Source organism: Carassius gibelio, chromosome B9 (genome assembly GCF_023724105.1).
Source record: "Carassius gibelio isolate Cgi1373 ecotype wild population from Czech Republic chromosome B9, carGib1.2-hapl.c, whole genome shotgun sequence".
Classification (NCBI taxonomy): Eukaryota; Metazoa; Chordata; class Actinopteri; order Cypriniformes; family Cyprinidae; genus Carassius; species Carassius gibelio.
The window spans coordinates 14271192-14295900 of NC_068404.1; positions in this window are offsets into that span (position 1 = coordinate 14271192).

Consider the following 24709-nt stretch of genomic DNA (forward strand, 5'->3'; position numbering starts at 1 on the left):
ATTGTACATCCTATATACAATCCTATAGTTAGGATTAAGATTAAATTAAACATGCAAAACAATCAATCAATCAATCAATCAATTATCCAATCAATCAATCATAATAGCAAAAATAAAGAAAAAAAGAAAGAAAAATAGAAAACCTGGACACGATTGTCTTTTCAACTTCATTAGTCCACATGAACTGATAAAGGTCTTGAGTCTTAAAAAGTGCCTTCACCCCTCAACACTGTCTGTCAACAGCTGCCTGAATGTTAATTATACAGTGTGACTCTTGCGTAGTGGGTGGGGGGTCACACCTGTCTATGTATGTTTTAGAATTGCTAATGCAGCGATAATTAAGAAAGTAATCTGCATGAAATCAGTCACTGAATTAACAATGCCTTTGTCCTCTTGTAAGAGTGCTGTTAAGTGAGCATTTGGCATTGATGTGTTGAGGGAGGTCGGCATGTCATGAGCTTTGTCATGCCGCTCGTGTGATGAGTGCTTTGCCATCCCTCTTTCTTCTGTTTTTTTTGCCATCTGTCTTTTATTCCCTCCCTTTACTCATCTATCTATGACATCACTCTTCCTGTCATTGTTAGATTGTATGACGGCTGGGTCGTAAGTCATAAATGAATAACTACAGACACATGTTCACCCGCACACACATACATTTTTAAAGGAGCAGCACACTAAACATTTAACTCAACCTTGTGTCGTTTCAAACCATACAAACCTGTATAGCACCAGGATTGATATCAATAAAAATCCAACAAAACCATGACCGTTCACTCTTTATAGCAATGCATTTCTTTATCTGCAAGTTGATTAGGCCAGTAGGTGGCAACAAATGAGTGAGTTATTTAAAAGCTGCAGTCCATAAATTGTGCCTCTGTGCAGCCATCCATGTTTGAAAACCTGGAATTGCAGTTCCTTGCGAAATTATGCTTCATGTGTGAGTTGTTATCTAGCGTGGATGAAGTCTGTCACGCTTTGTTCTGACCAATTGAGGAAAAAAAAAACATTACAATAAATCGTGCTACCAACAGTTATTTAATCTAATGATCAATTAGCTCATATCACATCAAACCCTGCAAATTATTATTATACTTTATTCTCAAATTATTAATCTTATCATCATCAGGGTGGAGGAGGTTGTTGTCGCGTCGGCATCTGCGAACTCATACATGTGTAAGTACGATCTTTTATACAGGAGTATAAAGACATGATTGGATAATGATGAAGGTAATTAGTGACGAAGTGATTGAGTCTTCCTGGCAGAACTCAGGCTAAAGCTTCCATATATATATATATATATATATATATATATATATATATATATATATATATATATATATATATATATATATATATATATATCCTATCAGCCTATTTCTTACAAAAACTGCTTCTACGGGAACATAACGTAAGATACAAGGTAATGGAGCCTTTTATATATTTTCGTGTTTCTTTAGAAATAATTAATGGACAAATGGAGTCTTTAAACGCCTCAGATGTAAAGTTATTCAGGGTCAAAGTGACTCCAAAATGAATGGGAGTCAATAGCGGCTAGCCAATGGCGGCACCCAGAGGTGCTTCAAAAAAATATGAAACCCTCCCCCCTGGTTTAGGATACAATTAAACGATCCACCACCTGCAGGATCCTCACATGCGATAGCTTAGTAGCCGGGGCAACTTCAGTTGCATGCAATGCAATGCCATGCTCCAAAAAAAATAAAAAAAAATAATAATAAAATCCAAAAACATGTAGAAATCTTTATAAATTAGTGAATCATTGACTCAGATGAATACATAAATTAATAAATAAATAAAATAAAGATTTGGGAAACAAACACCTGACTGTCTTTATAAAAGAGTCATCAAACCATTCACTGAAACAATTTGTTCAAAAACAATGATTAATTCAGGAACGAAACAAGGGACTAGCTTCAGAACCACATAAAAGTGTCCTACTCTTTCTATAGTAGAAATAGTCAAAATAGTATGCTAGTGTGCAGTATCAAATTCAGCAACTGTCTTTATGAGTGAGTCACTGAATCATCCTCTCAAACTATTAGTTCATTGTCTTTATGAATAAGTCATTCAATCATTCACTTAAACAACTCTGTCTAAAACATAGATTCATTCAGAAACTAAACAAGTGATGGACTTTATGTATGAGTCATTGACTCATTTATTTAAATTATTCAAACAAAAGGACTGTCATAATTAGCAAGACACTGAGTCATTGCCTCAAATATGCTGGTTCAGAAACTGCAGTCACTGCAAAACTAAAATATACAAGCTGATTTATTGTTTGGCTTCTAAAGACTTTAAATGAGAACATGAAAAGAAGAATAGTTTTATGAAGTTTTCCTAAAGAATTCCTTTTATGAAACTTGATAGCCCGTGGACATTGCATGCTTTATTCCGAAATTCTTGATTACTGTTACAAAGAAAAAAAAGTCATTCATTTGGAATAACGTGAGGATAAGTAAATGGGAGGAATTTTTCATTGTGAATAAACTGTCCCTTTAATTTTCTGTAGGTCAATGCGGGATCCTCTCAGTGGGAGAAGAAGCAAAGAGAAATCTATTCAAGGAGGCTTGTATTAGTGACTTTCAGCATTTCTCAGGAATGGCTGTGAATCCCTGAGATGAATTGTTGCCACTCTGTCAAAACAAATTTAATAACAAATTCTCCCTCTCTTTCTTTCAACATCTCATTCCATCTTTCTTTCTCAGTAATAATTGGGGTGAGGATTGGGGGTGAGTTTTGTGAGACGAGAGTATTTGTAATCAGCATTGTCTCTTCTGATTTGAATTCAGGTTGCAGGAAACAGCTGCAGCGGGATGGGTGGAGATGTTACTCCCTTCTTCTCTCTCCCTCTCTCTCATTCTAGTTTTTCTCCTCAGGGAAGCAGCGATATTTCTGCCTGGCTGCGTGAAGGAGATGCGTCTTACATCCGAGGAATCAGGCATGAAACGCTCGCTGCATTCACCAAACCCTGTGCGGCAGAGCAAAGGATTGTGGGATGCAGTGCACGACAGGAAGACAGGAATAAAGACAGAAGGTAGTGATTATGAGCTAGACGGGCGATAGAGAGAGGGAGTGAGGGAGAGAATGTGAACATCACTGCAGACAGTGTCTTCATTTAGCCTTTTGTCTAAATGCCAGTTATTCCCATTGCAGAACCTTGGATGGGCCTACCGAGAATCATTCAGTCTATTCCTGTCTAATTCTAATTCACCTCTCTCTTCCTCAAAGAGACATGTGTAGACTGCATTACCGTAAGCATGTGCGTCTTTAAATGTCACTGCCCATCGATGGTGGCTCTAGAGCTTTGTTAACTCAAACAGAATTCACCTGCTTCATTCATATCTACTACAGACTTTGAGAGGATTATATATTTTTTTGTTTATTTTTTTTGTCACTCTCTGTAAAACACACTTACACACATACACTTTCCCAGCACATTCCCTGAATACAGTACACTTTGGTGTCCCAATATTTTTTTTAAGCATTAAAGGAGCACATTTTTATTATTATTAGATATTAGATTTTATATTTATTTATTTAGACTTATTAGATAGAACTTGCAATATTTTAACATTAACTTTTATATTTGTATATATAGTTTTTATGTTTAAGTAATTGTATGTGCTTTTGCATTTTTTTTCTAAAACATTGCTAATTTTGTACATTTCTAATTAAAAAAAAAATATATATTTTTTCTTTTATTTTATTCCAGAATTATTTAAATAATAATAATAAAAAATAAAATAAAAAGTTTCAGTTGAAAATAACACCATTGTCAATTCAAGTTGATTGGTTTGTATTATCAATGAGGCGGCACAATTCCTACAAGGAAAACAACCTTTTATAAATGTTTTAGTCTATTAGCTAAATAATTTGATAATACGCAAATAAACAAAGGATAATAATAATAATAATAATAATAATAATAATAATAATAATAATAATAATAATAATAATAATAATAATAATAAACACCTAAAGAAGGGAATATTCCAATAATTTGTAATAATTTCCTTGATCTGATAAGATTGTTTGTTATAAGTTAGCAGACATTTAACATATATACATTTTTTAGCTTTATGTAATAACTGGTGTTAATAATAACATTTTAGCTTTGATGCTGACTGAAACCAAGCGTGTGGATATCCATGAACAATATGCGGGATTGTTCCTCAAAACTTTCTTCCGAATCACAGATTCTATGTAGTCGATGATTTTTTTTTTTTTTTTTCGAGAGCGAGAGAGAGGGTGAAAACTATCTGCAGCAAGAATTGTGTTTCTATCTGTTCGTTTCCAAAACACAGTGGTTCTAAAAATTCAGCCAAATTTAATCTCATTGTAATATATCTTACTCTAAGACAACATTATAAATTGTAAATCTTACTGTGACATACATAACAATGACATATTTACATATTAAGTCTAATGAGGTACAAAGTGAAATTGTGAGCTATAAATTTTGAGATATACATGCCCAATAATGAGAAATCAAATCTTATTTGTAAGATATAAAAGTCACAATTTCTTATCTTTAAAAAAGAAAAAAAAGTTGGAGAAATAAACGCTCATTTGACAAAATAAAGCCTCAAGTATCTGTGAACTGTCCCACATCAGAGGTTTTGACTAGATCACACATGAACAATTAGTTGTCATCATTTTTTATAAACTTATATCTGTAAATAAAATAGATTTTTATTTATATAAAGTCTTTTTAGGCCTACATGTCCTAAACCTTATTAAATGCATAGAAAATAAATTCATATACAATTTAGTTCAACCTCCTTACATTGATGATCATTTTATTGAAGTATAATCTCCTCCTTTGAAATAGAGAAAAACACTTAAACATACAAATTTTTTGAGAGTTCCAGGCACCATTTTGTACTCTATTCATGAGAAGTGCTTCATTCAGTTTCTTTATGTTATCCTGAGTGCGTGTTTATATGTTTACATATTGCGTCCACGTCTCAGGTTGTGCTGTCACCTTGAACAAATCATAGTGGTGTAATAACCCGGGCCGCAGATCTACAACAGCTCTCTCTCTGTGTCTCTGTGTGTGTGTGTGTGTGTGTGTGTGTGTGTGTGTGAGAGTCGGTATAATACCTGGTTCTGTGTCAGGTTAGGAAATGAATCAGTGTAAGCCTGGGCTAAGCACCTCTCTCTCCCGTTTTCCTGCTCCGTTATCATATTACACCGCTGATAGATGTTCCCTCCAACCCTGAAGCTAAAAGATTAATTTGTTTAAGCAGAGCCCACTGCATTGACCTTGGAAGAAACTCTCTTTCTCTATCCCCTGATGTGTGCTTTAGGTTGACCAAAGAGAATACCAGTCATATTGTATATATTGTACATATCCTAAATATTCTATTTTGAATGAGAAAACATGAGAAAAAAAAGCCCCCTGGTGAAACATTACCATAATCTGAGAAAGGGTTTCCATTTGCAGACAATTACTGTTCACAGCCTCAGAAAGCTTCAGTGAGCCTGACAAGCGCTCAGCAAGGAGAAGCTCTGCTGGGAAGAATTAGTCTGTGTGCTGACGACGAGCAGGAACAATTACTGAGAAACATGGTAAATTAAATTGTTTTAAAATTATTTGCCGTCTTTCCACTGGATGATAACCCTCAGAGACCCTAAGCACCGCAACTGAGTTGTAGCCTATTATTTTCCCCCCTCTTTAACAAGTTTTTTTTTAGGATGCCACTGGTTATAACAAAATCATGAAAAAATCACAATGTTTATGCATATTTTCTTTTAGGCTGAAAAAAATTGGACAATTGCAACACCTGCTTTTAAGGTTGCAAGATTTCAACACTTCTATAATTAAGTACACAAGTACGCTTTGACTTACTTGTGAAGTCTCCCCTGAAAGCTAGAAGGCTCAAATTTGGATACATTAAGCTCATAGTAAACCACTGCATATTTAAAGCGCAGTTGCACTAACCTCTAAAAAATTATTTTCAGCAAGCAAGAGCGCTGAGGCTTCAGTATGTTCATTTCAAAGCAGACGTCTGACACATTAGTTTCATACATTGAAGGGTGGATTGAAAATCATCAGCAATGTATTTACAATGAACCGAACAGGCTCTGTTCTCTAAATATCATTTAAAGACTCCCAACTGTCTTATATTTACAAATGTGCGTCATATTAGTGATCATATTTCGAAATACACTTTTTGCTGTATTTCTCGATTAAATAACTTTTGTAAGCATGACTACTTTCAGAAATATGAAAAAAAAAATCTTACTGACCCTAAACACACACACACACACACACACACACACACACACAAATAAATTATGAATTAATGCACATTTAACTTGCTATGATACATGTATGTGAGCTGTTGTTGTTATTATGCTAAGTTATTAACGTATATTTAGCCTGAAAAGTTATTATTTGCTGTAAACTGTTGCAATGTTATGAGTGTTATACAGACTCTGCTGTCACCGGACAACGGGACAACTGTTATATTTTCTGATGATTTTTTGTGAGTGTCCTGTCAAAATCAGTTCTTAGAGTCCAAACCCTTAATTAAACCTGGAGAGTTTGGGTTTCTGTCATCTGCTGACAGTGATCGTCTCATTCTCTCTTTCCATCTGCCATGGGAGTTTTTAAGCTCCATTCCTTTTTCTTCATTCATCTCTTACAACTTCCTGCCAGTGAAGGATGTCAGAATCAACCGGTATGACTATAAAATTGGCATTAGTTCATCTACATGACATTTCTTACTGAAACATATGCATAGCTTACAGATTTGGAGATTTCAGTGTTTCCTGATTCAAGCAGACAGCACACGAGCAGATACAAAGCTGTTTAGTGTATGTGAAACCCCAAGACTGCATATGGCTGTCTACAGCACACTGTTCTCTCAGATTGTTCTCCTGTTAGCAAATAAAAACAGCACACTCTCAAATTAAGATGAATAGAGTGATTAACAGTACGACAGAGTGAAAACATTTTCATACCTCTGGGACAAATATGAATGGAGGTTTTGATTTTAACTGGCTTGTGTAACAGCCATTGATTTGAACCGTTTCATTAAGCGATCTGCCATCATTTAGCAGGTATATTGGACAGCTCTGCCTGCTACACTGCGTGGATTTGATATTGAGCATTTCACACATCGATTGAGCCCCTTATGGTGCATCGTACTGAAAATCTTTACAGACAAAGGAAAAGGTCAAGTGCTGACTTTGATATATCAACTACTGTAGGTGGCGACGAGGAAGGGGGTTATGACTAGAAACTGTGAGCTTCCATTTACATAAAACACTGACATATAACACAACCACACACACACACACAGAATCATCATGTCAAATGTTATATGTATTTTAAATTCAAATGTCTATATTTTTTAACTCATAAGTATATATAGACACATTCAAAAAATTTGAGGTCAGTAAAAATAAAACAATATAAACAAAAATAATAATAACAACAACAACAACAACAACAATAATAATAATAATAATAATAATAATAATAATAATAATAATAATAATAATAATTATTATTATTATTATTATTATTATTATTGTTGTTGTTTTTGTTATTCTTATTATTTAGCAAGTATGTACGGTATTTTTGTTTTGTTTGTTTGTTTTAAATATACATTTGAAAATAAATGCCGTTGTTTTGATGTTTCTGTTCATCAAATAATCCTGAAAAACTTTAATCAACACTGAAGATGGTGATGATGATGATGATGATGATGATGATGATGATGATAAATAAATAAAATAAGTTTCTTGAGTGTCAAATAAGCACATTAGAATAAATACGAAAAAAGGAAAATATTACAAATTGGAAGAAATAAACTACATTTTTATAATATTTTAAAACAGAAAACAACTTTAAAATTATTATAATAATTTTGATCAAATAATGTTTATGTATCTTGAGACAAAGAACAATTTGACCAACCTCAATCCTTTCAACTGTAGAGATTATTATATTATATTATATTATATTATATTATATTATATTATATTATATTATATTATATTATATTATATTATATTATATTATTTTAACTAGGCTACATAAGAAAACATACTTTTACATATTACAATGCAACTAAATAGTTTTTTTCTTTTCTTTTTTTTTTTTTCTTTTTTTGTCTTGGGCACAAAATGAGCCAGAACTACCCCCAGTGCCCCCTAAAAAACGTTAGGTGCATGATGGCCTGCACACACATACACACTCAAATTAATTCCCTTGTCACATCTGCGGTTGATTTACGTGTCTAGTGTTATGCAGATCAGCGGGCGTCGAGATGAGGTGCGGCTGTCAGAATTGATTCCACCTTTCCATCCGAAGGGTCGTCGTTAGAGATAAAGTAACCACTCTGTGTGCTGTCACTGATGAATTACGGTTTGCATAACCAATCATTTCGCGCCTGACAGACAGGCAAATGACAATGTACGAAGAGGGGAGCTGGATGTGACCTCAGCACCCAACATATCCAACATCTGAACAGAGCTGAGGGCTAATGCTAAACCGGGCTTCAGCAGCAGAGTCTGTTTGTTTTAATACGATTTTAATTTATTTTAATTTATTGTGTTTTTCATCGCTTGGTGCCTAGACAGTAAAAAAAAAAAAAAGAAGAAAGTTGAGTAAATGAGGATTGTCAGTTGTGGTTGAGAATGCTGTAAGTGGGACTCAGATTTGATTTGTCTGGACTGGGATTATTCTTTCCTAATTGGGTTTTCCAATCAGCTCTCTGATGGTTGTGTATTTGTACACAGACATTACAATTCATAAAAGAGACAGGATTAATCAACAGAGTATATATGTGACACGTGACAGGTGATTATTCTGTGTCATCTGAACTCCTCCGCTGAATAAAGATGAGAACAACAACTAGTCCTCAAAACTAAATAAGACTAAAGACTTATATATAAAGAGATATTTGAATGGTAGTGCACGCAAAACCCAGATAATGACAATTCAAAGCGAATTTAAATAATAATAATAATTAAAATCCATAAAAGCGTTTGTGGTCCTTATTTCATGTCAACAAAGCAATATAAATAATGAAATGGCAGAATTTCCCTAACTTTGCACACGTATCCTTTCTAATTTAACAAGATTTTTTAAGATATTTTTAAGATAAGCCTGAAGAATAACAGTGTTCATATGGATGGTGAGTCACAGATAATAGACTGACAAGACTAGCTGTTTATTTTTAGCTTTTTGTGAGACAGCCGTTTTTATTTATTTATTTATTTTTATTATTATATTTTTTCCCCATCCAGGTAGTTGAGAGGAAAACAGGTGTTTCTACAATGAGATGAATGTGAAAGAATGAATCAGGGTTATATACTCAGCTTGTTTTCCCTGCTATGCTAAACATAATAACAACCAGAGCTAAACTAAAAAGTGAGCATTGCTATTGGCTAGTCAAAAGGCAAACCACACACACACACACACACACACACACATAACATGGTATTATCGCCTACCCAACCAGGGCAAGATGGAAAATTCAGGCCTGTAAAGAAGTTTCTGTGTAATTTAAATGTTAATGCTTTATCTTGAATTTAACAAGACTAATTCATCTGTTTATTTATGATGCATCTTTTGCTGGATCTGAAAGTTGGCGATAAAAAAAAATATATAATAGAAAAATAATAATTTCAAGAGTAATGTAAGCAACATTTATTTTTTCTGAGAGAAAATTAGTAACACATGTACATTAAATAATAGCCACTGTGCATTTACCTAGTCTTGTACTTTTCTTTTGTTGGAAGCCTACAATAAATCATGTTCATTCTGCTTTTATATCGTTAAGCTGTCAAATTATCATGTTAAGTTCCTCGCATGGTTCTATTTTTGCAACCTTGGCACTCAAAAGATAAAAGAGTGTACTTTTAAACCCCTGATGTCACGCTGTGGACCAACTTCTCTAAACTCTCTAGACAGCGGTGAAATGGTATCCAGGACAATCATTTATTCCAAAGGCATTCAAAAGCAAGGACAATGGGGTTTTCCTGGCCCAATTAAGGTAGAGAAAGTTGGGCTAGATTAAAAACCAGAGGGGAGAACTTCATCCCCGAATGCCTGGACTCAAGCAAATGCAGCTCACAGCTGGAAAAATTGTGTGCGAGTGAGAAGCGCGAGAAGAAATGAACAGGAAATGAACATAGAAATGCAGCAGGGAATAATTCATGCTTTTATATGGGACTAAAGAATAAATGGAGCAATTTTCCTCCAGACAAGGTGACATTAAAAATGTCAGCGGTAATTGCGTGCGAGTTAGTGCAGCAAAAAGAGCTTAGCATTATGGGTAATGTGTGAGCAGAACTATCATTAACATCAGAGGCCCACTGGAAGCCTCTGTTCGGTTTTGAACCTGGAAGTTGAGGTCAACACATCTCACAGGCATTTGGAGGAAAGTTTGCAGAGTCAGGTCAGTTTCTGAATGGAAAAAACAGGTTTTCAGTGACCTTCATCTTAAAGCTAGCAGCAACAGTCATGAACGAGAGTTAAAACGATCATTCTTGCCATTGGGACTAAAGCTTTTGTATAGCTGCGGCCTTTCTCAATGTGTCAGCAAATGTCATGGACAAGGAGCACCTACTTCCTTGACCACATTGGGGCTCATAGGCTGGCTGACATTCTGCTTGCTTTGACATTTGGTTTGACACACAGTGAAGGTGCACGGTGAAAAGTTTCAGAAAATGTTGCTCAGGGCTTTATTTGACAGAACGTCCGATTGGTTGAGCTGACCTCTGTGACCTGCTGAATCCATTTCCTCTGTAATGGAGTCCCAACATCGAGCGCCAACATTTCCTTTTTGTCCCTGACCTCGCACGCTCTCTCTCACACACATACAGGAAGGTGAGAGGATATCAAAGGCCTAGTATAATGCACCAGGTAGGAGAGTCGCTGACACTGAAGGTTTCTTCAGGACTGCTGAAACGTCATTATTGCGTTTTTCTCTCAGGTGTTCTGGAGCGAGGAATGGAAGTGATGTCTCTGAGCGGCACTGCTCGATGCTGTCTGGTGTCTGGATGGAGAGTGCATTGGAAGACAAATGGCATGGGAAACAGACAGGAGGCACCAAACCAGACAGATGGAGAGAGAAACTCAGCTGCCACATCCACGGATAGAGTGGTCAGAAAAGAACGTTTTATTATGATTGTTGTGGTTGATGATTTTCTTAATTTGTTAGTTGCTCAGACTCAGATTTTAAAGGGGTAGTTGACTTTTTTTCTAGGATTGACTGTATTTGGCACAGTCTAATATGTGTTAATGCTTTGTTTAAAAAAAAAAAAAAAAAATCTTCTTTTCCACATAATTTACCTCACTGCTTTGTCCCTTCTCCTGTAAATGTGCTGATAGTTTCCTGCTTTGAACCACCTCCCTCAGTAACCTGCAGTTGGCTCTGATTGGTTAGCTAGCCCAGTGTGTTGTGATTGGCTATCCCACCTATAGTGCATGTCTAAATTTCCCGCCCCTCACCTCAGCGGCATGTGCTCCGGTTTATAGTGAATGATAGCATTGTTAATATCGCTTATCAATTTAAGCCCGACTGAGACGCAACGAATGTCATTGAAGAGGATCATGCAGAACCTGTAAAAGCACACGGCTCTTAATGGTATGTTTTTTGTTTGTTGTTGTCTCATACTTTTAAATACGCTGTTGTATCTATTTGTAAATGCTATATATATATATATATATATATATATATATATATATATATATATATATATATATATATATATATATATATATATATATGTATATATGTATATATATGTATATATATATATGTATATATGTATATATGTATATATATATATATATGTATATATGTATATATATATATATATGTATATATATATATATATATATATATATATATATATGTATATATGTATATATGTATATATATGTATATATGTATATATGTATATATATATATATATATGTATATATGTGTATATGTATATATATGTATATATGTGTATATGTATATATATGTATATATGTGTATATATATATATATATATGTATATATGTGTATATATATATATATATATATAAGAAATAACTGGACCAAGATCCCAACTAAACCAAACACTTTCCACCACAATGGTGACATCAAATGAATCAAATATCAACATTTAAACCTCTGTTAATTCTCAATAAGAGCTTATCTAGATGTTTGACAGAAATAAAGTCACAGAACCTTGTAAGGAGGATCTGTGAACGTCTATATCGGACGTACAGAAGACATAAAACACATTTTAAAAAAAAGACGTCATAAAAACATTCTGTCTCCTTGGTGGACGTCTTTTCAACATCTGCAAAGACATAAAAAGACGTTGACTGGACTTAACTTTGCCCAGTGGATTAGGTTGATGTTAAAATACGCAATATAGTAATTTTCACGTAATAGTTCCTTTAAAAACAAACAAAAATGTTAAATACATGGGACTCCATGCCACAAGACTGCTAACATATTAAGCTATAATTAACACTGGATTTATTTAACATGCATTATGTACCATGTGTTGAGTTCAGTGTAAAATGTATTGAGTAAAGAAGTTAATATACAAGACTTGGTATGTTCTTGTGCTTTAGACACAAACTTTCAATAATAAAAAAGTTATTTGACCAGGTTATGGTCATTTATTTATGTATTAGACTACTTGAATAATATAAAGCTGTGGCCTAGTGGTTTAGAGAGTTTGACTCCTAACCCTAGGGTTGTGGGTTCGAAACTTGGGCTGGCAATACCATGATTTAGGTGTCCTTGAGCAAGGCACTGAACCCCTAACTGGTCCCTGGGTGTCACAGCATAAATGATGAACACTGCTGTGTGTGCGTGCGTGCGTGCGCATATTTTGGATGGGTGAAATGTAGAGCATGAATTCTGAGTATTAATACTTGGCTGAATGTCACGTCACTTTTCACTTTTTTTTCACTTTAAAATTGTGTATGCTTATAGATAATAGGCCATGTGTTCAGTAAACAAAAATATTTTGTTCTGATATTTTTTAGGTTAACATGACTATTTATGTTGTGACAACTTGTGATATTAAGCTATTATTTTAAGTTGGGTGGACTTAAGTCCCCGTTGTTAAGTTTACTAAGTTTACAATTTTTTTTTTTTTTTTTACAGTGTAGTACACTATGTGCTATCATCATTGACATTCACAGGCATCACTCCAACATCAGCTCTGAATTGATTTCAGAGCTAATACTCATGTGAATTGTTCGAGCACACTGTGTCGATCCACAACAATCCTTCCATTTTGATTGGAGCTACATGTGCGAGAATGTAGTTAATATCGTTCTGCTGCAGAACATTAATCTGAGGCTTGGTGTCATGGAAGGAGGTGGGTGTGGGGTCATCTGTCCTCTTTAAGGTCTTCCTCCCATTAGCCCAGACTCATCAACGAGATTAATTGAGCCCCAAGCGTGCCAGTCGACACATTTGTCAGGCCACTCATTCACTAATACCATCCTTACGATCCCTTCTTCCTTTCCAGTTTTACTATCCCTCTCTTTTCTCACTCTAAAGACACAGGAAGGTCAGTCTGAGCAGAATACACACAGGGACACGTGGGACACGTGATTGTCCTGAACTTTTCATGATGGAGTTTGTGTATATTTGTTAGGTGCCTTTGTTAACAGTGTTGTCCTAACAAAGAACACTGAAAGCCTGAATTATACTGTAAAATGACCTTTAGACAATTAAGCTCAGTTTATATCTGTAGTTGAAACATCTAGTGGAAATCAATACAGATACATAAGGTGAAAATGACTTAAAATTTCTGATATTTGCAAAACTTCCCTGCAATGTGCCAACTGTTTTTTTTTTTTTTTTTTTTTTTTTTAGTTTTTTTTTTTTTTTTTCGCAATCACCGATATTAAAACTGATATGTACGTTATGACAGAGAAGAATGCAGGATTAGCCCTTGCTTAAACAACCATGCAAAAGTTGGGTATGGGTAGCAATAGCACTGTATGGGTCAAAATTCTAAATGACTAAATGACATGTTCCATATTTTGAAATATTCATTATATTGATATTTTGTAAATTTGCCATGGTTTAAATCAAAAATAATTTTTGATTAGTAGTATGCATTGCTAAGGGCTTCATTTGCACAACCTTAATGGTGATTTTCTCAATATTTTTTTTTTTTTGCACCCCCTTGTTTTTTTTTTTTAATAGTTGCATCTCAGGCAAAAATTGTTTGGTGCATGCATTATATAAATCATAAACATATCTTTATGTGTTAAATAATATTTGTTTAGTGTCCGTATAGTGCCATAAGCCAATCAGCATAGTGGTCACGAGTATGCAATGCTGTATTTAAGCAGCAATTATTTATTTTTTTGGACAAAATAGATCATTTTTATTATCAATATTGCCAATAGTGTAGTAATATATGAGCTTATAAGGCCTTGATTACACAGAACTAAATTTCACAGCAAGCAGCTTTCTGGTGTTAAACACGGCACATGCTGCAAAATTGCATCATCAGCTTAAACATGCTGTGAAATCTGCATTGTGAAATATTTTGCCTTCATGCCAAACTCCAAATTGTGTGCATTCCTAACTAAAATGACTGCAGTTTGCATAATCTCATAATCACATATTTATAGGATGATTGACATAAAATATCTAAATATTGTCCATGCCATCATGTTTAATCGATCATTAATGTTTGAATCAATAGACAGGGTTTTTCTAAATATTTTAGGCTATGATAGTCTTAAAGAAAATTAAATATGCAAGGAACAAGCTGAACTATCTGATAAGACTGCTAGCTGAAGAGTGCTTTGTGATATACGACAGCCTTCCTGAGTCATGGATGCTCACTATAGCAACCTGAGAGTAAACCATGCGAGACAGAACAGAAGGACACAACTGTTCAACAGAGGGACATAACTGTCCAGCATCATGGTGACTCAGCGCCTGGCTGCTGCGTTTACGCAAACACAAACAGATACATAATGTTCTCTCCTACTCTCATTCTTTTTCCCATCTCAAAATAATGCATGTCCCACTCTTGTCTTAACGCATCCTGGATTTTTTTCTTCTTCTTCTCCTTTTTCTTTTTTTTTTATATATAATAAATACCGGCCTTGTTTTCTTTACACTTTGCTTTTCTACAATCTTGTATTTTAAATGTGTAACAGATACCAGTTAATCAAAAACCTCCATCTACCTGACAACGGTTCCCATCACGTAGCTCAAAATCAACTGTTTACACATCGAGAGCCCTTTCACCGATTTCGCAGACTGTCCATCTTTCTTAGCTAGGGTGGTAACTTTTTTTTTGGCTAGTGCCCAATAAGATGAGCGAAAGAAAACATGGAGGGGGAAGCGAGGCAAAAATATCCCATTAACTCAGGAAATTGGTACAAGCTGTGCCACAGCACAATGCAATCACCTTTCCCATCTTAGCATCTCCTGTTCCCATCACCCTCCCCTTCACCTCTTCCAACAAGTGGTAGAGTCATGTGCACTTTGTTTCCCGGCTGACCACTGCAGACCTCGATGGGCAGGTAGAGAGCATGACGAAGAATCCTGAAGAGAAATGCAGAGAAGAAGAGTTTTACAGATGGAAAGAAACATCAGGAATAATAAATCATTAATATCTTAATCATTTGCTCGTAGACACTAATGAGAACAACTAGAGATTTGTCTCCTGATGTAGGAGTTCAACAAATCTGAATAATGTCTCAAACTGTGTTCAGATTCAAAAGTCTGGAAATAAAAGGAAATAGTACCATTCATCTACAGGCTATGCTTTCAACAAAGATTTGCAGTACATTTATGCAAAATGCTAAAGTACAAACCTGTTAAATGGTAAACTGTTGCATTGAAAAATTTGTTTCAATTTTATTTTTTTTTATTTTTTTTTGACTAATTGTTTCTTCTTTCTTTTTTTCTTCTTATCGGTTATGTTTATTAGGTTTGTATGTTACATATAATGTTGTTAAATAAATTTTTATTGCATATTTCAGTTTAATGACGGTGTATAGTCCTTTTTTGAATTACACTGTGCACCCTCTAAGTATGTTATTATTTAAAAGCTGCTTGTGATGGGCTTTGGTTCATCAAGTGACTTTCTCATGACCACCTGCATTTGGTGGTTATCAATGTTTTACAAAGGTACAGAACAGATTTCAGTACTTCAATATGTTAGTAAATTAAAGCTGCGGTAGGTAACTTTTGACGCTCTAGCGGTTAATAAACAGAACTGCTTGCGTGTTGCGGAAGGACATTGTAGCCGGAGCTACTTCTCTCTGTTTATGTCTATGAAGAATCACAAAGGTACTGGGTTACTCTGCCGCGGTACCCCCTAAGCAATCTAAAATAGTCCGAATATAAACACTTATTATAGGTGCACAGGCTAAAAACACGGTTTGGAAAATGGATTCATGGTGTACTCGCTTATTATATACATTTTGTATACTTTGAACACAAAAAAAAAGTTACGGACCGCAGCTCTTATTGTTTTTTTCTCTTACCGCTCCCGGTAAGAAACAACCAATCAGAGTTGCGGTCCGTAACTTTTTTTTTGTGTATCCATTTTATATACCCATATATATATCCATTTCATAAATACAGTTCCAAAAAATACTGATTGCATTATAACACCATGGATTATACTAATTAAAAAAAAAACAAAAAAATGTATGCAACTGTGTTGCTTTCCTTATCTCATCATGAAAAAATAAAAAATAAAGAAAAAATAGCTAGTGAGTGTATGTGCTTTAAAAAAAAAAAAAAAAAAAAAACATATATATATATATATATATATATATATTATTTGCATCTTGTGTTTCTATCCAGCATTGTACAGTGCAATATCCCAATTATAGCTATAAAATCACATTATGCGTCAACAATTTTCTTTTTTCTTTTTTTTTCAGAAGAAGAGACATCTCTAATTAAGCTGTTGCTTAATAAATAAAACATAACTGAATTCTTGAAGTCTCTTAAGCTCTGAAAGAGAAATAGTAAATGTTTATATAAAAAAAAATGTTTATATATGAGACTCATTATTCATAAAACATATGGCATAAAACCAAAACAGTGTTCCTAGAACTGGCCTATACAATCACCTCCAAAAAAAACCACACACACACAAACAAAAAACAAAACACAATGTTTACTGATGTAATGAGCAGACACTGGCCAACTGCACCACTCTTGTTTTTCAAACCGATTTTGAATATTTCACAGTTTCATCAAGGTCAAAGATGCTGTAACATCAGTTCAAGCCAAACCTTTTAAGACAGACTGTAAGAGCAGTAAACATTTGGGTCTAATAATGTATTAATTGTAACAAACAGGTTGATTACTAAAATAATTATCCATGTAATAGATTACTGTTTTATGAGAGCAAGAAAGAGAGAGATGAGAGATCAAGAAAGAGAGCAAGTGTAATTATCTGTGGAAGGGAGTGTGTGTGGTCCCACAGCTCTGGCTCTAAAACAGGCCTCATTACTCTGTTTAGAGCCATAAAGAGCCTCACAGGACCCACACACACACACACACACAATCCGACCTTCATCACATCATTACACTCATCTCAGTGATCAGTTCAATTCATTTGCACCCACAGCAGCAGTTTCAGTCAGGCTAGATTTATGTACTTATTTCACTCTCTTACACACACACACACACACATGCATGCACACCCACCCACCCACATCCACACACACACACAAACACACACACTTCTCAAGCTATCTCACTAGCTTTTGGCTCTGTCTCTAACAGACTTTTTAATTAGAAACCAGAGGATAACAACAATAGTGATTACTCACAGAGTGCCTTTGCCTACAGGAGGTGAGGGGAGAAACATTGCTGTTCTTTAAACATGTCACATTGGATGATTCAGTTCAGCTGTTTCCCTGAGAAGGGGTTCAATAGAACACACAAAATGGACTTCATGGGGTATTCGCCCATATTAAGTCAGCTTCCAATTGATGGTGAGCGGATGTTTACTCCCAAGGACACTGCAAACAGCACAGGGAAATTGAGAGGAAAATGTACACATCAATCTTTAGGAACCAGCACTGCACAAAGTTTGGCTAAATGCATGTGGTATTATTCAGTATAATTCACCTCAGGTGGGCTTTCTGTGTTTGCAGATGAAAAGCACACAAGATGTGACCAATTTTATGTTTGAATTCCATTCCAAATTAACTCATTTTATCAAGTAAAGTGAACTTTTACATCTATGCTGTGCTCAGTGAGTATAGGATCAAGTGAACACATCGTACGAACTCTGTGAATTGACCCTTTGCAAAGACCCGCCCTTTTTGTTACAATAGACAAGACAAAGCCGGTTATTTTTAGGTATGCAACAAAGTCTCAGCTTACAGATTTTGTAATTTTTAAGAAATGCAAACAATATATACTCTATTGCGTCTCTTTTACTGTATGTGTCGTGACAGATCACTGTAGTGCCTCAGTTCAATCGGCACATGAACAGATCATCTCTTTCTCTTTACAAGTTATAGCATGAAATACACTTTAATTAACATCAGAAGGTATCATGTTTCAACCGTGGAAAGATATCAATACACAAATTTTCAGGTTAAAATCCACTGACGTTAATCTAACCTCCTGTCTGGAAAAATATGGCAGATTAGGTATTACGATTGGTCAGATCACCCATCAGTCAAACTCCCAGTAAAGGGTCAGTTGGATCGTAGGTAGTTGATTGTGAAAGTTACTGGATGAAGGCATCAGACAGAAAGAAATTCCATAAATTTATCCTGCTCATGCCTCAGGTGTGTGTCAGTAGAGATTAAACATGGATACTGCATGCTACACTGCTTTTAAGTTCACATGCTATGCTTATCAAACAATAAACTCCTAAGATTATAAGGTTGTGCCTTTTATGTCAAAAGATTTCAGATGATCAAATAGATGCATCACTGGATGACTCTCACAGATGTGCATATTTTGTAATGGAACAGTGACCCTGTCTACTTCAACCCGTCACATGTGTCCAGGATGGCCTGATTGGGTTTCACAGCCCAGGGCCCATATCCGCTGCCGGGCTCTGTGGATAGCACGTTCCCGGATCTCCCGGAGCTCTGCAAGGGATCGGAATTCCGGTTGAGTGGAATTTTGGCAAGAGCGACTGTCGGATGATCTAAAGGAGTGCCGGTAAGCAGCCCACACCCACTCTGCTCTGGAGTCGCACTTCTCCCGTAAAGGGTTTTCTCCGTCCCTGATGGTTCTCGCACCATGCTGCTGTAGCATTCCTGGGACTTTTACAGCTTTCAGCTGGACGGGTTTATAGAGGGTATCATCCTCTCCCGTTGAGTCTGATCCCATAGTGACGCCATCACAACCTCTGCTTTACACACTGTGGTGGGGCCACAGTGTCTGTGTGGGAGTGACAAGGACAAAGTGAGAAAATCTCATCATAATCACTTTTCTGTGTCTAAGGAAATAGTGTTTATGTGTTGTGCATGTGTGTGTGTGTGTGTGTGTGTGTGTGTGTTCTCATGCATTTAACGTGTGAAATATTACCTGATAACTGTTGCTTCAAATTTACAACAGCATTTGTAATATTAATGTCTTCAGAGAACTACAAATCTAATGCACCATATGACACAAACAGACCATGTAATTACAAACCACGGCAGTATTAGTGTCGAATTCTGACTTACATTTCCAGGAGGTTCTTTATAGGATTCAGAGGCCTTATTTTATAATATTGAAAGACTCATCAAACCATTCCCCTATTGTGCGGATTCAAAGAAGAAAGCCACAGAGCTGAACTTCAGGCCCAGCGTCTGGAGCTTTAATAAGCTGAAGAAACACCACCATAGCCCAGCAGAGAGAAGCACTTCTGGGGAGCGACAGCAGGAAAGGTCCTACTGTTACAACAGAAAGAAGTGAAGAAAGCAGACTTTCTCATTGTTAACAAACTTTAATATTTAAAGAAAAAACTTTCAAAGATTTTTCAATTTTGATTCAACTCTTTATTCAGATCCAATGCATAGCCTATTATCATCATCTTTGATATTCTGCAGAATGCGAGTAAGTAAATAAATTATGAATCACTTTGTGCAAGAAATTTAAGATGCTATCCACTGAAAATTTTGACATTTACTGTCATGAGACAAGCAATGTTTGATTCATCAGTGAAGCATTATTTTAAGCTGGATCTTCTCAATCAATTAACTGATCTGGATCAAAGTCAAAAATAAATGATCTGATGATGACTTGGACTGATGTAGTTCATGATGACTACTTGTACAAAGGTTACATTTGACTTCAGAAGAGTGGAATAAAGTGCATTATTTGTATGCATACATTTATGATAATTTGGTACTTTACATCCTTTTTGAAGCTTCGTAGTTTCAAGCCCTATCAAGAGTTACTGGATAGAAAAAAAAAGCAACAAGCAGCAATTTCAGAACTTCTTTAAATAAAGTTAAATAAAGGCATACAAGTTTAGGAGAACATTAGAGAGAGTAAATGATGACAGAAATGTATCATTTCTAGGTGAACCATCCTTTTAAGGATCATTCATAATGTTTTTCATTCCTTGTAAAGTACAATGCCATTAGAAGCTGGGCATTTATCAGTTCCAAAAGTCTGCTTCTATTCCAGAAGCTTGCATCATTTTACCCACCATCCCCTCCTTTTCTCATTTATTTAAACAAAGGTTGACATTCATCAATGAGAAGGGCTTTTTCATCTAACTTTTTTATCTGATCCGGCCTGTGAATGAAAATTAGGAAATGTGTCATTTTGTTCTACCAAACCTTCGTATTAGAGAGATGATGTAAGTTATTGTATGAGTGTCTTCTCTTATTCAACTATGATCAGAATCACCCAAATTTGGCAACACTTCAAGGACAGTTGACTTCAGAAAGCATTTGTTTTGTCTTCATCATCATGTCCTCCATTATCACTTCAAGCAGACTTGTCTAAGATCAAGACGTTAAATGGATCTGGAAGAGCTTACGAAACACGGCTTATCCATCACGCCGTACTTTTGTATTTAGTATCTGTTTATCTCGATTAGAAACAAACTATTGGCAAAAAGGTGGTAGCCTTCATGTAGCATTCAGTTATTACGTACGGTCTTAATGACCATGCATGCAGTGACCCGTGCAAATGGTGCTATAGATTAACTACAACGGTCAGCCTTTGAGAAGGTCCCAAACTATTCCCACGCAATCGATCCTCAAGAACGGCTGTGAAATTGAACTGTCAGGTGTTCCGTTGGATGCTGATATGATATCGATTCTTCCTTTCTTTTTATTTTTTCAGAGTGCAGCCTAATAGAGCCAGGATGCCTGAGACGCAGCCGCAAGCCACAGCATCACTGCTATTAAAAGAGCCTCTCAGAGTAATTCTGAATTAGACTTCAAATGGATAGACTGACAATGTCTGTATGTGCGAATGAAAAGGCAATGGATGCAACGAGGTCCAGCAAGTTATCTGGTACAGGAAATGTTTGTGTCTTACAAGGCTTAACCACGTGTTTGCTTTCTCTAGCTATCTGTCAATTAGCCAGGCCTGCTAGAAGAGGCTGCACTAAAAGCACATTGACATTGTGGAGATGAGCCTAATAATGAGTGCAGATAAAGGCTCACATTAACACCAGGCTGCATCATTACTCTTTCTGTCAGATTCTGCACTTTATCCATCCAAGAATGTGAAAGGGAGACAGACAAGCACTGACCACAGAGCTGGAGTTGCATACCTAAGAAGAATAAATAAATAAATAAATAAATACTTATATAATTTATTATATATATTATATATATAATGCATATTATTTTAAAGACTAGAATAAATCTGTGTAATATGTAAATATGTGTATCACTACAGTTTCTAACTCAATCATAAGGTCAAGCTGCTCTTACAGTTCTTCTCAGTCACATTGGTGCATTTCTCAAATCAGAAATGAAATTCTAAAAACTACTTGTACAACCTCCACACCATCTAGTCATTTATACACATCATAAAACCAGTTTCTCATTCTTTTGAACAAGTTGTGATTGCTTTTATCTGCAGTTTCCTACATTATCAGTTGCTAATGTCATGTTGCTCAAAACAAAGCGTACTGTATAGTTTTCTGTGCAATAGTCTTACCCCTCAAAACATCTAGTCTTTAGTTCATTGTATAAGTCATTAAATGCAAAATGGTTAATTTAGTTGTCACAAACTGCCAAGCACACTTTTTATTTTTATTTTTGCACATTATTATTAGACTTTTTGTCAATTTGCCATGAATTGTGCAAGTGAATATTTACTAATGAAGAGAATATAGATGATAAACCAATGATAAACAATTTATCTGAAATAGCTTAAAGGTTCATCTTCAGTTGTAAAGCGTATGTATAGACAGAGGATAACACAAGAGTTACACATTCTGAAAATTGACTTATTTTCATCTTTGTTCTCATATTTCCTTTTCCTTTTCTATATCACAAAAAACATTGTAAAGGATTTATTTATCTTTTTTTTTTTTTTGGGTCAGTTTACCACTAGTAAAAGTGTAACTGGGAATTCTATCCAGTCTCTTTCAATCAATATCCCACATACAATAATGTGTAAATTTGTACTTTTGAAATGGATATGTGGCATACATAAGCATATGGCATACTGTTCAATACAGTAACTGTCATCCAAAATGTTGCCATGGTTTACATCAGAACATCCCCCCAGAGTACACTGTTATATTGACAACATGACTAAGCGATTTGACTATCTTATCCGTACACAATGACACAAGGACTTGTCATTCTGATGGCACTGGCATGTTCATTGACACAGATATTTATTTTTGAGAGATGAACTAAGATTTTGAGCAAGAGCAGGCTTTTGCAGGTAATCCATGGTGTTTTGCTATTTGTACGAGTTGTTTTGAGAAATGCACTTACTGTTTTGCAAATCTCAAGGATGATTCGAGAAATGTACCAAAGTGACTGAGAAAACCTGTAAATGCAAATTTCCTTCGTTGAATTGACTTGCATTTACCCTTTTCAAAGCTTAATCCAGGTTTCTGTCTTTCTTTCTAAATTGACTCTATGAGTAGTGTTTATTTTCCATAGTGCTTTTCAAGGACACGGAAACAGTGTTTGGAACTGACCTACAGTATTTGTAGAGCCACTGTTCTATTAGTATCCATGACATATCCATAGAGATAAATAACATGAGCCATACACATACACTCTCTGCAGATGAATGAAAGGTGGGTGTTTAATTACTCAAAGTAGACATTACCATTAATAAGTTTCAGGTGGGAACATATGTATGTATTTATTTAATTTTGCATTGTTTTTGAAAGATTTATATATAAACTCACCGTGGCTGCAATTATTTGGTAAAAAATACTGTAAAAAACTTTTCACTTACTATTTATTTACCATTTAGCTATTTGATATTATTTCAATTTAAAAATAACATTTTCTATTTCAATACATTTGAAAATGTCATTTATTTATGTGGTGGCAAAGCTCACATTCTAAATCATTCTAAAGGATGATTTTGTGCTGATTTAAAACATTTCGTATGATTATCAATGTTGAAAACACACTGTAAAAAAATTATTTAGCAGTTTAGTTGCTTCAATGATTTTTTTTTTTTTTTTTTTATGTTGACACAACTTGCAGTTACTGAATTTGTTCATTCAACTAAAAATTTTAAGTTTTCAGTGTCTCAACTAGTTTGAAAGTTGACTGAACTAGGTTATTTGTCCTCATAACTTAAAAAAAAAATGTTGACTCAATTCAATAGCAATATCACGTTCACAACATCACTTATCGCGAGATCTCGTCATTCTCATGAAGGCTGTTGAAGACAGAAGAAGAAGGTCGTCAGCCATTCTAGTCAGTTTCTCCTCAAAGTATGGACATTTTACTAGAATACAACTTTTGTAAGTAAAATATTCGTATTCATTGGCTTAATGTGTAAAATTACATTTGTTGTCTCAGAGTAAGTATGGTTTAAAGAGTCGTATATTCTGTATGTAAGTTACTGTATGTAAATGTTCATTTAGCGGCACTCTGAAACCTCAAAATACAGGCGGTTCCACAGTATTCTCCTTATAAATATTAAAACAGATATTCTCCCATGCGGGACAGCGGAGCTGAACTTATGTGGAGAACGATAAAAATACTGTCTGTATGTATTATTTGAGCCCAGGGCTGCGTTAGAGGCCGTTCAAACAGCGCGAGAGCTCAACAGATCACTGTATGGATTAAGAACGGCGGGAATGGGCTAGGTGCACAAGATGGCGCCGGTGAGCTTCAGCGATGCGAGTGTGTGCATACTTATTTCCGGTCTTGCGACGCTCGCATTGACTGTAAGGGAAACTTACATACGAAACTTGGCTAGATGTATATAATTAATGATTTTCAAATTTAACAGCCGATAGTGGTATATCAAAAACATGGGGAAACATCCTCCCTATATTTTGCGTACCTCTGTGTGGAAATTCATCAAGATACAACGCAGAGATTGCTTTATTCTTCTGTTGATTATGCGGATCAGCGTCAGGTCAGGTTAATCAGTCCACAGGGATTTCTTCTTTCAAACACAAACCTCTCAAATATGCAATACTTTTCATTTTCGAAGAGCTGGTTTTGTTCTGTTATGTAAGATAAATGTTTCTGACTGTCAAACGACGCACAGAGATTTCTGATAAAGCATGTTTTATTAAC